The sequence below is a fragment of the Eurosta solidaginis genome, chromosome 1 (assembly GCF_040869045.1).
Source record: "Eurosta solidaginis isolate ZX-2024a chromosome 1, ASM4086904v1, whole genome shotgun sequence".
Classification (NCBI taxonomy): domain Eukaryota; kingdom Metazoa; phylum Arthropoda; class Insecta; order Diptera; family Tephritidae; genus Eurosta; species Eurosta solidaginis.
The window spans coordinates 240,513,342-240,532,990 of record NC_090319.1 but is presented as its reverse complement, the minus strand read 5'-3'; the positions used below and the strand labels follow the sequence as shown (position 1 = coordinate 240,532,990).

General features: G+C 39.8%; 1 protein-coding gene across 2 annotated transcripts in view; it reads right to left on the bottom strand.

The window, feature by feature from the left end:
- Ubx (Ultrabithorax) overlaps positions 1-19,649 on the bottom strand; it is a 682,601-nt gene that overhangs the window by 518,192 nt on the left and 144,760 nt on the right. The window lies entirely within an intron of this gene.

Sequence of the window (19,649 nt, the reverse complement as noted above, 5' to 3'; positions counted from 1 at the left end):
TTTTTTATGAATTGTTTCTGTTTTGAATTCATAAATAACAGTTTTCCTTTTGAAAACCTACATAATTTTCTGTGCTCTAACAAAAAAGTTGGTGCAGAAACTCGTGGTCTAGATTACTCATGAACAGACTCATAAAACAAAAAGTAAAGCAAATCAGAGCAAGAAAGTTTGTCATTAACCAAATTTATTTAAATTATTGAACTTAGAGTAATACCAATTTCATACAGATGGTTAATGAAATAATTAGTAAATTTTTCTACATTAAATCCTTTATTTTACTCAATGTTCCATACAAACTACAAATTCGTAACTATCTCATTATTGCTTTATTGAATGTAAAAATACGGAGTCAAAAATCTTGCACGTTTGGGTTGGTGTTTGGGATTTTATTGTCAATTTAACAAATGATCAATAATTTTGAGAAATGGGTATCGAGATATTCGACGATTTTTTCTGAAAATTAATTTATTAGCGGAAAGCAATATTCTCAAAATCGAATCCTTTTTGCGAAATTTTTAGTGCTTACTCAAATTGGCCGAATGTTATGAATCTTGAAACATTTGGTGGGAATTATCAAGAGAGTTACAAAAATACAGGTGTCGTACCTTGGCATCAGTTGTCGATCGATACCTCGATACTATGCCCGCATACTCGCATGGCCGGCTTAAGATAATTTGGGGCACTAGGCGAGTTATTATTTGTGGCCCCTTTCTCCCGTATTTATAGAAAGAAATTAGAGATCAGAAATATTAAATTCAAACTTAGTGTCAATAAGACAAAAACATATTTCTTTTGCATATTAAATATATTTTTTTTTTCAACAAAAGAACGAAAATATAACACACAAAAGTGTTTTTAATTATCTTAGAGTTTACTAGAACTTCCTTTTCCGTGCCTTCAACTCACAGAAAATTGATATAATTTTACTTAAATCTAATTTTTGCGCAATTTCCTGCTCTATTGATATCAATGCTAAACCGACAAGCCTTTCTTGAGTCATGGCCGAACGCAAGTACGTTTTGATTAATTTCAGTTTCGAAAACCTACGCTCGCCACTCGTAACCGACATTGGTATCGTCAACAAAATTCTAAATTGGGCATGAGACCAGACAAGTTGGGTTGTCTAATATAAATAAGGTGAAAATTAATTCTTTTTTAATGAAATTAATAGGGCCCTACAAAATTTCTTTTTTTGTGCATAAAGAATTTTTAGTACAAAAGTGTTTATCGAATTTGGTGCCCTCTAGAACTTGGTGCCCTAGGCGGTCGCGTAGTTCACATATATGGTAGAGCCGGTCCTGCATACTCGATATCCACGGAAGTACTTCTAACATGGGAATGCTTGTAATCGACTACGAAAAAAGTTGGTTCTTGCTATAGTAAACGAAGAAATCCTGCTGAGCTTTACCCGACCTACATATTTAATATATACCATTATGCATAAATGTACTTATCTGGATGTTGTTTCTTAATTGTATATCAATGACAAAAGTTTCCTATCGTGCATTCAAGTCATCTACAGAGCCCAAGCAAAAGAGATGGCACCATACAAACAAGTTTGCCGCCAGCTATACTTGAAAAAAGCATTTCGCCTCACCTTAATCAAATTTTCTTTAATAATTGCGTGTCGATACACTTCTGCTACATCCAGAGAACATGATAGATGTTAGTGGCGCGGTGCTTTATTTTGACTTTGGCTTTTAATCAATTTTTGAAACGAATATTGACTAATTGCTAATTGTGAAATGTACGAATACCAACAACGTCTCTGAATAACTGAACAAGATCAAGGTAAAGTTAACATTCGAAAAAAGGTAACACACAAAGGGAGTATAGAACATATAGGCATAACTACATATTAGGGTGCGTCGATTTGTATGGACGACAGTTAACTGATATCGCGCCATCGATTTTTCGATAGGATTTGGGCTCAGGAAAAAAAAGTTCCACTGCGCATACCCAAAAAAATAATTTTCGAGCCTGCGAAATTTAATTTTTTTTTTACTTTTTTTCGACTTTGATTTTTAAGCTTTTTTTCATGACCTATTAAACAAATTTTCACGTTGCATTTTTTTTTTCAAAAAATTGTTATCGCCAATCAAATGAACATTTTTTTAGTAGGTCATGAAAAAAACCTTAAAAATCAAAGTCGAAAAAAGTAAAAAAAATGAAATTTCGCAGTCTCGAAAATTATTTTTTTGGGTATGCGTAGTGGAACTTTTTTTCCTGAGCTCAAATCCTATCGAAAAATCGATGGCGCGTTATCGGTTAATAAATCGACCCAGTCTAATACATACTATATCTGTGGAGCTGTATTCAACGTGGAAATCCGACGGCAAAACAAGCTGAATACTAAATTCATGGCTATTAAATAACTGCTACTTTTTCATGAGAGTTGGAACGAAGCAAAACTTAATGGTAATGTTGATAGTGTGAGTGAATTGTTTACAGAATTGTGGCGAAGAGTGCATCCGCTTCTTCGCAGATTAGCCAAATACCTGTAAGCACATGCTCATCCGCACATAGCTTTATATCTACAGTTAAAGGGCCCATTACTGATACTTAGCATAGACTTGACTTGACTTGGCGTAAACTTGGCAACTTAACCACGATTATACTCCACTTAGCGCATACAATCTGGCATCATAATCAATAAATGCCAATTTGTATGACAAAATGTCAAAAAAAAGAAATGGAAACAAACAAATGGCATCTCAAAATGTAAACGTCACTTAGCACTTACATAGAAAATCAAAATTCAACAGACCTCTAAGTCGAGTTAAGTGTTGCTAAGTTTAGAGTAATCAGTAAATGCTTGGTTTCCTCCAAAAGCGGTACCGCTATGTTACGACCGCTAAATTGTTTATTTTATAAATAATTTGAAATATTTGACAAAATATTCACCGCTTTGACAATAGCGGTGGGAAAAAACGGTGATGAAGAAGTTTCTACCGTCATGACGGCAGGGTTGTTTTATGCCCGGTCGCTATATTACGTTACGGTGAACTTCACCGTCTTTTTAGTTTTCACATAATTACTTTTACATTGCAATATTTTTGACAACGTACTCTACTGCTATGTAACGGCCGCTATATATATAGCGGCACCGCTTTCGAGGAAACCAAGCCTTAACACGCAATGTTCATTTAACAGAACTGTAAGTGACAGTTCTCAAGTCAAGTCTATGCTAAGTATCAGTAATGAGCCCTTAAGTTTTTATATCTGTTGTGAATACGCAATATGCGGACATGAGTTGGCAACTGCAATTGTAACTGTAAGTGTACATATGTAAATACTTTACTTTTTTCACTTACATTAAGTGAACATTAATCTCTTCAGGTGATAATTAACAGGCGTTTTGCGCTTGTTAAACATTAAATGAGCTTTTTGCTCGACTGTGCAGGAGCTTGTAGGAGCAGTGCATTTCCGTCATTAAACTGTCGGATGATTAATTGTACCATTTTGCAGTAGCACCTGTTCGCTTTTGAAAAATTAATATATGATTATATAATGAATATCGTCGGTGAAAGTGCAAAACCGCGTAAACAATATTTGTGTCTAAAAGGAGATATTTTCCACAGAGACCTTTGGTAGTTAGTCCTATTCGATAGTGCAACAAAATCGAAGTTTCGGAAGTAATATGGCAAAGACCAGCGTTCTTGTTATACCGCGGACAAAGAGTAGCATTAAATATGATTGCAAAGCCGCGGTTGACTTAATTGGTTGGAGATAGTGAACTTGCTTTCACACACAAACACAGCTTATTTCTTAATATATAACTTTATTATGTAACCGTAAGTATTATCTTATAACTTTAAGAGCAATTCTTGTATATTCGTATATTTGTATGTTTGTATAGCCGAACGATCTCGGGAACGGCTCAACCGATTTAAATTAAATTTGGTACAGAAATAATGTCTCACCTTCTAAGACTTTCTACCTAGGTGTTGCCACTCAGAATGTTTCACAAGGTTGGCAACTATTCGAAATTAAAAAAAAAAAAACAAGTAAGGAACGCTAAGTTCGAGTGTAACCGAACATTACATACTCAGTTGAGAGCTATGGAGACAAAATAAGGGAAGATCACCATGTAGGAAAAAGAACCTAGGGTAACCCTGGAATGTGTTGTTTGTATGATATGGGTATCAAATGAAAGGTGTTAATGAATATTTTAAAAGGGCGTGGGCCTTAGTTCTATAGGAGGACGCCTTTTCGAGATATCGCCATAAAGGTGGACCAGGGGTGACTTTAGAATGCGTTTGTACGATATGGGTGTCAATTGAAAGGTGTTAATGAGTATTTTAAAAGGGAGTGAGCCTTAGTTCTATAGGTGAACGCCTTTTCGGGATATCGCCATAAAGGTGGACCAGGGATGACTCTAGAATGCGTTTATACAATATGGGTATCAAACGAAAGGTGTTAGTGAGTATTTTAAAAGGGAGTGGGCCTTAGTTCAATGGGTGGACGCCTTTTCGAGATATCGCCCTAAAGGTGCACCAGGGGTGACTCTAGAATTTGTTTGTACGATATGGGTATCAAATGAAAGGTGTTAATGAGTATTTTAAAAGGGAGTGAGCCTTAGTTTTATAGGTGGATGCCTTTTCGGGATATCGCCATAAAGGTGGACCAGGGATGACTCTAGAATGCGTTTATACAATATGGGTATCAAGCGAAAGGTGTTAGTGAGTATTTTGAAAGGGAGTGGGCCTTAGTTCTATGGGTGGACGCCTTTTCGCAATATCGATATAAACGTGGACCAGGGGTGACTCTAGAATTTGTTTATACAATATGGGTATCAAACGAAAGGTGTTAGTGAGTATTTTAAAAGGGAGTAGGCCTTAGTTCTATGGGTAGACGCCTTTTCGAGATATCGCCATAAAGGTGGACCAGGTGTGACTCTAGAATTTGTTTGTACGATATGGGTATCAAATGAAAGGTGTTAATGAGTATTTTAAAAGGGAATGGGCCTTAGTTTTATAGGTGGAAGCCTTTTCGGGATATCGCCATAAAGGTGGACCAGGGATGACTCTAGAATGCGTTTATACAATATGGGTATCAAACGAAAGGTGTTAGTGAGTATTTTAAAAGGGAGTGGGCCTTAGTTCTATGGATGGACGCCTTTTCGAAATATCGATATAAAGGTGGACCAGGGATGAATCTAGAAATTTTGTGTACGATATGGGTATCAAATGAAAGGTGTTAATGAGTATTTTAAAAGGGAGTGGGCCTTATTTCTATAGGTGGACGCCTCTTCGGGACATTGCCATAAAGGTGGACCAGGGTTGACTTTAGAATTTGTTTGTAAAATATGGGTGTCAAATTAAAGGTATTAATACAAATTTTAAAAGGGAGTGCTGGTAGTTGTATACGCGAAGGCGTTTTCGAGATTTCGACCAAAATGTGGACCAGGGTGACCCAAAACATCATCTGTCGGGTACCGCTAATTTATTTATATATGTAATACCACGATTAGTATACCTGCCATGATTCCAGGGGCTTTTGATTTCGCCTTGCAGAACTTTTTCATTTTCTTCTACTTAATATGGTAGGTGTCACACCCATTTTACAAAATTTTTTTTTTAAGTTATATTTTGCGTCAATAAACCAATCCAGTTACCATGTTTCATCCCTTTTTTCGTATTTGGTATAGAATTATGGCATTTTTTCATTTTTCGTAATTTTCCATATCGAAAAAGTGGGCGTGTCATAGTCGGATTTCGTCCATTTTTTATACCAATACAAAGTGGATTCAGGTAATTATGTGAATTGAGTTTAGTAAAGATATATAGATTTTTGCTAAAGTTATCGTGTTAACGGCCGAGCGGAAGGACAGAAAATCGACTGTGTATAAAAACTGGGCGTGGCTTCAACCGATTTCGCCCTTTTTCACAGAAAACAGTTAGCGTCCTCGAATCTAAGCGCCTACCAAATTTCACAAGGATTGGTAAATATTTGTTCGACTTATGGCATTAAAAGTGTCCTAGACAAATCAAATGAAAAAGGGCGGAGCCACGCCCATTTTGAAATTTTCTTTTTTTTTTCTATTTTGTTGCACCATATCATTACTGGAGTTGAATATAATTTACTTATATACTATAAAGATATAAAATTTTTTGTAAAAATTTCACTTTAAAAAATTTTTTTTTTTAAGGTGGGCGGGGTCGGTCTCCGATTTGGCTAATTTTTATTAGGCATACATGTAGTAACAGAAGTAACGTTCCTGCCAAATTTCATCATGATATCTTCAACGACTGCCAAATTACAGCTTGCAAAACTTCTAAATTACCTTCTTTTAAAAGTGGGCGGTGCCACGCCCATTGTCCAAAATTTTACTTATTTTCTATTCTGCGTCATAAGTTCAACCCACCTACCAAGTTTCATCGCTTTATCCGTCTTTGGCAATGAATTATCGCACTTTTTCGATTTTTCGAAATTTTCGATATCGATAAGTTGAGTGTGGTTATAATCCGATATCGTTCATTTTAAATAGCGATCTGAGATGAGTGCCCAGGAACCTACATACCAAATTTCGTCAAGAGACCTCAAAATTTACTCAAGTTATCGTGTTAACGGACGGACGGACGGACTCAATCAAATTTTTTTTCGATACTGATGATTTTAATATATGGAAGTCTATATCTATCTCGATTCCTTTATACCTGTACAACCAACCGTTATCCAATCAAAGTTAATATACTCTGTGAGCTCTGCTCAACTGAGTATAACAAATGCATGATATATGCCGATATGGATATCAAACGAAAGGTATTTCACTCCGCATTACAATAGGGACATTTTTGAGGAAGGTTGGGATTTTGGGTTGGGGTAGTTAGACGAAATAGTATTCGTATATTTGTATGTTTGTATAGCCGAACAATCTCGGGAACGGCTCAACCGATTTAAATGAAATTAGGCACAGAGATAATTTATCACCTTCTCGGACTTTCTACCTAGGTGCTGCCACTGAGGATGTTTCACAAGGTTGCCACCTATTCGAATCAAAAAAAAAAAATTGCATGAGATATGCCGATATGGGTATCAAACCAAAGGTTTTTCACTCCGTATTACAATAGGGACATTTTTGAGTAGGGTTGCCATTTAGGGTTGGGGTAGTTAGGCGAAATAGTACTCTACTTACTGATATTCTATTAAGGCTTTAAAGGAGAACATTAAAGTTAAAAATCTTCGTAAAAAAATCTTACACATGATTCGACTTAAGTTTCTTAATTTCACTAACGCTAATAAAATTTAAATGCAATATCAAGGCACCGTGGCAAATTCTAGCAAAATATATTTAAATGCATATTTTTGGAAAATATGGAATGAATAATTGCAATTTCTCACAGATTACTATTAGAAAGATTTTTCACCATACCAAAAAGATATCTCACCAAGGTAATTTGCTACCGTTGAACAATAGAGGCATATGTTCAATTTGAAAACGACATCTAACTATTTAACTGTTAAACGGTTTTGGCCGTCCCCAGTTGGTCACTCCAAGGGAATTTAAATCGTTTTCCACATGGTCCTTCCAGGGGAGTGGGGGCCGCCCTCTTCCCCTGCTTCCATAGGCGGGTTACGATAAAAATAAAATCACGAATATCTGGAGCTAGAATCCCGTGGAAGCTATGAGTTTGAGCAAAGATTTCTCGAAAAAGTCGTATGAAACTCAACAAGTTTATGTAATATTATTTGTTCGTCTTGGTCCGAGGTGTACGTGGGTGAAGTATTGAAATGTAATTTCAAATTGAAATACATCAACAATAAAACGCTGCCAAATAAAAGTATGATCAAACCCTCATTTAATAATACGGTAAATTTTTAATATTTTAGTGTTATATAAAGGAAAACTGCGAGTGCTCTAATTGTCTATTATATAGTATGTCTATTATAGTTTTAAAAATCATTTATATAAAAATAAGGCAAGGGCGATCAGGGTCCGTATTACGCCTTACGATCAGTGACTGAAAGCCATTTTCACTCAAAATAACTATGCAACTGTCAACTAATTCTAAAAATTATAAGTTGCGAATCTAACTAGTACTGTTTGTCGCTGCTTCACATATGTCATTAATCCGATCCACCATTTCAAAGCTATTTTGATTTAAAAAACTAATTTCGGTCATGGATTGTAAGACGTAATACGGTTAATACATATACCCTGTGACATTCGCTCAGCTTAGTAGGTATAAAAATGGAGCATACTCCTAGGCAAAATTAAGTAAGCGCTAAAGTTTTTGACAGATATCTGATAGCAAGTTATGTCAAAAAATTTACTCTAATCTTAGCAACTACGATATTTGGACCATAGCTATACCCCAACCCATTTTAAGGTGTCAGCAGTTATCCCGGGTTTGAAATGCATTGCGTCTGCTGGGTACGTACATACATATATGTATGTATGTATGGGAATTCTACCTGAACAAGCTTTGTTACTCTCAGTTTGTGACTTCTAGTTTGCGGTGAAAACAACTTTTGTGTTGTAGCCAATGTACTACATTTTTTTATACTCAGCTGAGCAGAGCTCACAGAGTATATTAACTTTGTTCGCATAATGGTAATACGTAACGGCATAAACTAATCGAGATAGATATAGACTTCTATATATCAAAATGATCTAGGCGAAAAAAGAAATTCCGTCCGTCCGTCCGTACGTAAACACGATAACTTGAGTAAATTTTGAGGTATCTTGATGAAATTTGGTATGTAGGTTCCTGGGCACTCATCTCAGATCGCTTTTTAAAACGAACGAAATCGGACAACAACCACGCCCACTTTTTCCCAAAAAAAGTGCGATAATTCATTACCAAAGGCGGTTAAAGCTATGAAACTTGGTAGGTGCGTTGACCTAGTGACGCAAAATAGAAAATTAGTAAAATTTTGGACAGTGGGCGTGGCACCGCCGACTTTTAAAAGAAGGTAATTTAAAAGTTTTGCAGGCTGTAATTTGGTAGTCGTTGAAGATATAATGATGAAATTTGGCAGGCATGTTACTGTTATTACTATATGTGTGTTAAAAGAAATAGCAAAATCGGATGACGAACACGCCCACTTTAAAAAAAAAAAATTTTAAATCAAATTTTAACAAAAAATTTAATTTCTTTACAGTATATAAGTAAATTATGTCAACATTCAACTCCAGCAATGATATGGTGCAACAAAATACAAAAATAAAAGAAAATTTCAAAATGGGCGTGGCTCCGCCCTTTTTCATTAATTCGTCTAGAATACCTTTAATGCCATAAGTCGAACAAAAATTTACCAATCCTTGTGAAATTTGGGAGGGCATAGATTCTATGACGATAACTTGGGCGAAATCGGTTGAAGCCACGCCCTGTTTTTATACACAGTCGACCTTCTGTCCGCCCGCTCGGCCGTTAACACGATAACTTGAGCAAAAATCGATATATCTTTACTAAGCTTAGTTCACGTAGTTATCTGAACTCACCTTATCTTGGTATAAAAAATGGCCGAAATCCGACTATGACCACGCCCACTTTTCCGATATCGAAAATTACGAAAAATGAAAAAAATTCCATAATTCTATACCAAATATGAAAAAAGAGATGAAACATGGTAATTGGACTCGTTTGTTGACGCAAAAAAAACTTTGTGAAATGGGTGTGACACCTACCATATTAAGTAGAAGAAAATGAAAAAGTTCTGCAGGGCGAAATCAAAAGCCCTTGGAATCTTGGCAGGAATACTGTTCGTGGTATTAGATATATAAATAAATTAGCGGTACCTGACAGATGATGTTCTGGGTCACCCTGGTCCACATTTCGGTCGATATCTCGAAAACGCCTTCACATATAGAACTAAAGGCCACTCTCTTTTAAAACCCCCTCTTTGATACCCATATCGTACGAACACATTCTAGAGTCACCCCTGGGTCACCTTTATGGCGATATATCGAAAAGGCGTCCACCTATAGAACTAAGGCGCACTCCCTTTTAAAATACTCATTAACACCTTTTATTTGATACCCATATCGTACAAACAAATTCTAGAGTCACCCCAAACAAATTCTAAAGTCACCCCTGGTCCACCTTTATGGCGATATCTCGAAAGGCGTCCACCTATAGAACTAAGGCCCACGCCCTTTTAAAATACTCATTAACACCTTTCCTTTGATACCCATATCGTACAAACAAATTATAGAGTCACCCCTGGTCCATCTTTATGGCGATATCTCGAAAAGGCGTCCATCTATAGAAGTAAGACCCACGATCTTTTAAAATACTCATTAACACCTTTCATTTGATACCCATATTGTACAAACGCATTCTAGAGTCACCCCTGGTCCATTTTTATGGTGATATCCCGAAAAGGCGTCCACCCATAGAACTAAGGCCCACTCCGTTTTAAGATACTCATTAACGCCTTTCGTTTGATACCCATATCGTACAAACACATTCTAGAGTCACCCCTGGTCCACGTTTATATATATCGAAAAGGCGTCCACCTATAGAACTAAGGAACACTCCCTTTTAAAATACTCATTAACACCTTTTATTTGATATCCATATCGTATAAACGCATTCTAGAGTCACTCCTGGTCCACCTTTATGGCGATATATCGAAAAGGCGTCCACCTATAGAACTAAGAAGCACTCCATTTTAAAATACTCATTAACACCTTTCGTTTGATACCCATATCGTGCAAACACATTTTAGAGTCACCCCTGGTCCACCTTTGCGGCGATATCCCGAAATGGCGTCCACCTATAGAACTATGGCCACTCCCTTTTAAAATACTCTTTAATGCCTTCCATTTGATACCCATGTCATACAAACACATTCCACGGTTACCCTAGGTTCATTTTCCTACATGTTTATTTTCCCTTATTTTGTCGCCAAAGCTCTCAGCTGAGTATGTAATGTTCGGGTACACCCGAACTTAGGCTTCCTTACTTGTTTTATGTAGGTATATGGTACGTATGTATTTGAAATGTTGTATCCGCAATGCAGCAACGTAGTCAAAACATGACATTGTAATTGAGTGAATGTTGGAGGGCGATAAAAGTGATTGGGGTGACCAGTTAACATTTTCATGAAAGACGGTATAATCCCATCAACAAATGGGGTAAGTGTTTATATAGTACTAGTATATATAGTACTAGTATAAACATATATACCTTTAAACATGGGCGGATCCAGATAGGCATTTTGGGGCTTAGGGTAGAGGGAGGGGAGGGGGGGGTTTGTTGGAATGTATTGCAATGAATTTTAAAACTCTACTTATTTCGACCGAGACTAATAAAATTTTTTTTTTCCAATATTTAATATAATTCAATACTTAACGGGATATTTCCCTCATTTATAAAATTACAATGCTAACATTTTATATGAGCACCTTCGTCCGGTTGACTTAAAAATTTTATTTTACTGTCTTGAAAAAGCTTTTTGCCTACTAAAGCTCCTCTAATCTTTTGAAAATCATCGTATCGCTTTCAAACAAAAATGAGAAATACAAATTCGAGATCTGTAGTATCTACCGCTTTTTCCCATGTATTTGGCGATGTTCATTAAATACATTTAATTAAAAATTAAAAGATTCAGAAAGCTGCATCACTGTCGACCGATCGAAAAATACGACACAGAGTACAGGAATAATCTAAACTGTTACCCAAAACCTGGCGGAAAGTTTCAGTCTCGGGTAAAATTTCTGTTAGAACGAAAGGGCGACGTGGTAACCAATGTTCAGACAGGGCTTAGATTTTAGAGGGAAGTCGTTAACGTCATCTTAAACGGTGGCAGATAAAAAGCACCCAACGATAGTGATATTGTTCCACCCGCTCTTCAAAACAATTCTTGCTGGAGAATTCAACGGTTGGTACGGGACAAATCGAACACATCTTTTTCATTTGCAGGCTTTAACTAAAGAAACCCTATAACTTTTTCAAAAAAGTATTAAGTACACTAAGATTGTGTGGTACATATCTTAGTAAAAATAGAAACCTGCTCTTGAAATTTTTGAATATGTATGTGAAAAACCGCGAAAGAGCAGAGAGTTTTAATGGGACTCCAGTACGTCAGGTGAAACTTCAGCGAAGCTATTAATATTAAAAAAATACTACCGTTGGAAGAAAACAAACCGTTTATAAGAAAACAAAACTTAGGTTAAAAATAAATTATTTTTACGGGAGGTACAGGCTTACACTCAGGGAAAAACATTGTAAAATCAAGCATTAACAATGTTAAATCAAGTATAAACCGTCATGATTTCCGGTTCAGGTGGAAAATTGTTAATCAAAGTATGGACAATGTTGATTTCATAATGGAATTATAACATTTACAACTTTTAATTTAAGGCGATTCGTACTTGAATTAACATTGATTCGTATTAATTTTAAAAGTGTACACTCTTAAAATGAAATCGGGCATTGTTTATTTATGATCGTACTAGCCTTTACCCGCGGCCCCGTCCGCAAGGAGAAAATAAAATATATGTGCTATTCACGTTAGCCTGCTTATCAAGTCGTCTGTTTAAAAATTTTTTCTGTCAATGTATTTTATTTTTTAATACAGTAAAAAAAAAAGAACTAACTGAGCTGATGGGCACGCTTACATGGATAGTACAATACACTTTTTTCGAATTAAAAAAAATACATTTTGTTTCTAAGTTAAATTAATTGATATGACAGGGGTGAAAGAATTACTACTCGTAGAACAAAGGAGTGAAACTACAATTAGCTAAAACCAAAAAGAAGTTTTTAAATGAAAGCAGTGTTGCTTTTTCGGGTATTTAGTTGGTTAAAATATAACAAAAATTTTAATTATAGTTGCAATAGTTCGTTACAGGATTCATTTAAAAATAGAACGAAAAAGCTGTGATATATTAAAGATAAAACATACCGAATTTTAATTACGAATAATTTGCCGTAAATCCACGGCCATGTGTGCTGAATTACCGGTTTCGAAGAGACCTAAAATGATCCCGGAAGTGTCCCTAAATGACACCAAATAGTCACGAAATGATGCCGACGGGATCCTGGACAAATCTCGAAAACTATCCAGAAATGATGCCGGAAGGGTCCCAAAATAATCCCGAAGTAGTCACGAAAAGTCCCGAAATGACCCTGACGTGATCCCGGCCGGATCCCGAAAACCATCCAGATTTGATTCCTGAACGGTCCGCAAATGATCCCGATATAGTCCGAAAAAGTCCCGAAAAAACTCTGACGGGATCCCGGACAAATCCCGAAAATCGCCCAGAAATTATCCCGGAGGAGTCCCAAAATGATTCCGAAATAGTAGTCACGAAAAAGGCCCGAAATGACCCTGACGGGATCCCGAAAACCATCCAGAAATGACTCTGGAGGGATCCCCAAATGATCCCGGAAAAGTCCACAAACCATCCAGAATTGATCTCTGAAGGTTCCGCAAATGATCCCGAAATAGTCCCGAAAGTCACGAAAAACTCAGACCCATCCCGAAAATCATGAAGAAGTTATCCTGGAAGGGTCCCAAAATTACCCCGAAATAACTCCGACGGGATCCCGGACAGATCCCGAAAATCATCCAGAACTGAGCTCTGAAACGTCCGCAAATAATCCAGAAATAGTCCGGAAAAAGTCCCGAAAAAACTCCGTCGGGATCCCGGACAGATCCCGAAAATCACCCAGAAATTATGCCGGAGGGGTCCCAAAATGATTCCGAAATAGTCTCGAAAAAGTCCCGAAATGACCTTGAGGGGATCCCAGACCGATACCGAAAACCATCCAGAATTGATCTCTAAAGGGTCCGCAATTTATCCCAGATGAAGTCGCGAAAAAACTACGAAGGGATCCCGAACAGATCCCGAAAATCATAGAGAAATTATCCCGGAAGGGTTCCAAAATGATCCCGAAATAGTCCCGAAAAGGCGCGAAATAACCCTGACGGGATCCCGGACGGATCCCGAAGACCACCCAGAAATGATCTTTAAGGGCAACTGACCCTGAAATAGTCGTGAAAAAGTCCCGAAATTACCCCGACGGGATCCCGAAAACCATCCAGAAATTATCCCTGAAGGATCCCCAAGTGATCCAAGAACAGTCTCGAAATTCCCTGACATTTTCCCGAAAAAGTAAAAAAATAAACCCGACGGGATCTCGGACGGATCCCGAAAACGATCCAGAAATGATGCCGGAACGGACCCCAAATGATCCCGAAAAATTGCCGAAATTCCCCCGATGGGATCCCGGACAGATCCCGGATCATCCAGAAATGATGCCGGTTGGTACCCCAAAATGATCCCGAAATAGGCCAGAAATGACCCCGTCGGGATCCCGGACGGATCCCCAAAAGTATACAGAAATGATGTTGGAAGGTGAAATGATCCCCTTAAAGAAAGATGAAAAATGAAATGATCCCCTTATAGTTCCGAAATGATCCTGACGGGATTCCCGACGGATCCCGGAAACTATTCAGAAATGATGCCGGAAAGGTTCCCAAGTTATCCCCAAATAGTCCCGAAATTACCCTGACGGTATCCAGAACGGATCACGAAAACCATCCGGAAATGATGGCGAAAGGGTTCCCAAATGATCCCACATTAGTCGCGGGTTCCGAAATGACCCTGACGGGATCCCCGAAGGATCCCGGAAACTATGCAGAAATGATGCCGAAAAGGTTCCCAAGTTATCCCCAAATAGTCCCGAAATTACCCTGACGGTATCCCGGACGGATACCGAAAACCATCTAGAAAAGTGGCCGGAAGATACCCCAAATGATCCCGAAAAAGTCCTGAAATGATTCAGGCGGGATCCCGGACGAATCCCGAAAACTATCCATCTAGGTACCCCAAATGATCCCGAAATAGTCCCGAAATGACCCCGCCGGGATCACGGGCGGATCCCGAAAAAGTCCTGAAATGACCCCGACGGGATCCCGTACGGATCCCGAAAATCATCCAGAAATGATGAAGGTAGGTACCGAAATGATCCCGAAATAGTCCCGAAATGATCCCGACGGGATTCCGGACGGATCCCGAAAATCAACCAGAAATGATGCCGGTAGGTACCCCAAATGGTCCCGATATGACCCCGTCGTGATCCCGAACGGATCCCTAAAACTATCCAGAAATGATGCCGGAAAGGTCCGCAAATAACCCCCTAATAGTCCCGAAATTACGCCGACGGAATCCCGGACGGATCCGGAAACCATCCAGAAATGATGCCGGAGGAGACCCCAAATGATCCCGCTAAAGTCCCAAAATGACCCCGACAGGGTCCCGGACGGATCCCGTAAACCATCCAGAAATGATGCCGGTAGGTACCCCAAATGGTCCCGATATGACCCCGTCGGTATCCCGAACGGATCCCTAAAACTATCCAGAAATGATGCCGAAAGGGTCCCCAAATGATCCTGTATTAGTCGAGAAAAAGTTCCGAAATGACTCCGACGGGATCCCGGACGGATCCCGAAAACCATCTAGAATTGATACCGGAAGGTACCCCAAATGATGCCGAAATAGTCCCGAAATGACATCGACGGGATCCCGGACGGATCCCGAAAACCATCTAGAAATGATGCCGGAAGAGACTCCAAATGATCCCGCAAAGGTCCCAAAATGACCCCGACAGGATCCCGGACGGATCCCGAAAACCATCCACAAATGATGCCGGAGGAGACCCCAAATGATCCCGCTAAAGTCCCAAAATGACCCCGACAGGGTCCCGGACGGATCCCGTAAACCATCCAGAAATGATGCCGGAAGAGACCCCAAATGATCCCGCAAAAGTCCCAAAATGACCCCGACAGGATCCCGGACGGATCCCGAAAACCATCCAGAAATGATGCCGGGAGAGACCCCAAATGATCCCGCAAAAGTCCCAAAATGACCCCGACAGGATCCCGGACGGATCCCGTAAACCATCCAGAAATGATGCCGGAAGAGAATCAAAATGATCGCGCAAAAGGCCCAAAATGACCCCGACAGGATCCCGGACGGATCCCGTAAACCATCCAGAAATGATGTCGGAAGAGACCCCAAATGATCCCGCAAAAGTCCCAAAATGACCCCGACAGGATCCCGGACGGATCCCGAAAACCATCCAGAAATGATGCCGGAAGAGACCCCAAATGATCCCGCAAAAGTCTCAAAATGACCCCGACAGGATCCCGGACGGATCCTGTAAACCATCCAGAAATGATGCCGGAAGAGACCCCAAATGATCCCGCAAAAGTCCCAAAATGACCCCGACAGGATCCCGGACGGATCCCGAAAACCATCCAGAAATGATGCCGGAAGAGACCCCAAATGATCCCGCGAAAGTCCCAAAATGACCCCGACAGGATCCCGGACGGATCCCGAAAACCATCCAGAAATGATGCCGATAGGGTCCCCAAATGATCCTGTATTAGTCGAGAAAAAATTCCGAAATGACTCCGACGGGATCCCGGACGGATCCCGAAAACCATCTAGAATTGATACCGGAAGGTACCCCAAATGATGCCGAAATAGTCCCGAAATGACATCGACGGGATCCCGGACGGATCCCGAAAACCATCCAGAAATGATGCCGGAGGAGACCCCAAATGATCCCGCTAAAGTCCCAAAATGACCCCGACAGGATCCCGGACGGCTCCCGAAAACCATCCAGAAATGATGCCGGAGGAGACCCCAAATGATGCCGAAATAGTCCCAAAATGACCCCGACAGGATTCCGGACGGATCCCGTAAACCATCCAGAAATGATGCCGGAAGAGACCCGAAATGATCCCGCAAAAGTCCCAAAATGACGCCGACGGGATCCCGGACGGGTCCCGTAAACCATCCAGAAATGATGCCGAAAGGTTCGCCAAATGATCCTGTATTAGTCGAGAAAAAGTTCCGAAATGACCCCGACGGGATCCCGGATGGATCCCGAAAACCATCTAGAAATGATGCCGGAAGGTACCTCAAATGATGCCGTAATAGTCCCGAAATGACATCGACGGGATCCCGGACGGATCCCGAAAACCATCCAGAAATAATGCCGGAAGACACCAAATGATCCCGCAAAAGTCCCAAAATGACCCCGACAGGATCCCGGACGGATCCCAAAAACCATCCAGAAATGATGCCGGAATGGACCCCAAATGGTCCCGAAATGACACCGACGGGATCCCGGACGGATACCGAAAACCATCCAGAAATGATGCAGGCAGGTACCCCAAATTATCCCGAAATAGTCCCGAAATGACCCTGAACGGATCGCGGACGGATCTCGAAAACCATGCAGAAATGATGCCGGAAGATACCCCTAATGATCCCGAAATAGCCCCGAAATGGTCCCGACGGAATCCCGGACGGATACCTAAAACCATCCAGGATTGATTACGGAAAGGACCCAAACTGACCCCGAAAAAGTCCCGTAATGATCCCGGAAACCATCAAGAATTTATCTCTCGAAGTTAAGCAAATGATCCCGAAAGTACCCCGACGGGATCCCGGACGGATCCCGAAAACCATCCAGAAATGATGCCGAAAGTGTCCCCAAATGATCGCGAAATAGTCCCGAAATGATTCCGGAATAGTCCCGAAAATGTCCCAAAATAACCCCGACGGGATCCCGGACGGATCCCGAAAACTATACAGAAATGATCCCGGAAGGGTCCCAAAATGATCCCGAAATAGTCCCGAAAAAGTCCCGAAATTACCCCGGCGTAATCCCGGACCGATCCCGAAAACCATCCAGAAATGATCCCGGAGGGTCTCGATATGACCCTTACGGGATTACAAATAAGGTGAAGCTAATTATAAAACCATGTTAATAAGGCAGCAGGCGCATTGGAGCGAATAAAAAGTTACATAGAAACATACAGGTAAAGCTAATAAAAGCGTGCTAATAAAAACAATTGATGGAGGGCGGATGGCGGGAGTAGAGGAGAGGACCACTGATCGTTCCTCCAAAATTGTCTAGATCTCGTTTTGTATGTACCAGATACCAAAAACTATTGATTTAGGAGAAAATTTATATTGAGTTATAACAATTTATAGATTTTACACCAGAGGGGGTGATAAAGGGGGGGGGGGGGGCGGAGGGTGTCACTGCTTACTGTGTAAGCCCTCGACTTATTTGACCCCTTGAGTCTGTGATATTGGTGAAGGCCAGTATACGTAAAGTTGTAATGTGTAAAAATTATTGAAAAATAATTTCACGAAGGGGTCGTTGGACCCCCACCCCTCTTTCCATGTTCGAAAAAAATTTCGATAGTAGACTACTGTCTGTGTCCCAAATTTCATCAAAATCCGTGTAGCCATTCTGGCGTGATTCAGTCGCAAAGACGAAAAAATATAATAATTAAATTATAACTGTTCCTAGGGGGCGTGGAGCACGCCCCTTTTCAAAAATATATAGTTAGTAGATCCTTCTAGACTATTGGCTATATGTGTGCAAAATTTCATCCAAATCGGTCCAGCCGTTCTTGTGTGATTGAGTCACAAAAACAAACGTCTGGACAAACATCCAAACATCCAAACATCTTAACATCCAAACTTTCCCATTTATAATATACTAGCCTTTACCCGCGGCCCCGTTCGCAAGGAGAAAATAAAATATATGTGCTATTCACGTTAGCCTGCTTATCAAGTTGTCTGTTTAAAAATTTTTTCTGTCAATGTATTTTATTTTTTAATACAGTAAAAAAAAAAGAACTAACTGAGCTGATGGGCACGCTTACATGAATAGTACAATACACTTTTTTCGAATTAAAAAAAATACATTTTGTTTCTAAGTTAAATTAATTGATATGACAGGGGTGAAAGAATTACTACTCATAGAACAAAAGAGTGAAACTACAATTAGCTAAAACCAAAAAGAAGTTTTTAAATGAAAGCAGTGTTGCTTTTTCGGGTATTTAATTGGTTAAAATATTACAAAAATTTTAATTATAGTTGTAATAGTTCGTTACAGGATTCATTTAAAAATAGAACGAAAAAGCTGTGATATATTAAAGATAAAACATACCGAATTTTAATTACGAATAATTTGCCGTAAATCCACGGCCATGTGTGCTGAATTACCGGTTTCGAAGAGACCTAAAATGATCCCGGAAATGTCCCTAAATGACACCAAATAGTCACGAAATGATGCCGACGGGATCCTGGACAAATCTCGAAAACTATCCAGAAATGATGCCGGAAGGGTCCCAAAATAATCCCGAAAAGTCCCGAAATGACCCTGACGGGATCCCGGACGGATCCCGAAAACCATCCAGATTTGATTCCTGAACGGTCCGCAAATGATCCCGATATAGTCCGAAAAAGTCCCGAAAAAACTCTGACGGGATCCCGGACAAATCCCGCAAATCGCCCAGAAATTATCCCGGAGGATTCCCAAAATGATTCCGAAATAGTAGTCACGAAAAAGGCCCGAAATGACCCTGACGGGATCCCGAAAACCATCCAAAAATGACTCTGGAGGGATCCCCAAATGATCCCGGAAAAGTCCACAAACCATCCAGAATTGATCTCTGAAGGTTCCGCAAATGATCCCGAAATAGTCCCGAAAGTCACGAAAAACTCAGACCCATCCCGAAAATCATGAAGAAATTATCCTGGAAGGGTCCCAAAATTACCCCGAAATAACTCCGACGGGATCCCGGACAGATCCCGAAAATCATCCAGAACTGAGCTCTGAAACGTCCGCAAATAATCCAGAAATAGTCCGGAAAAAGTC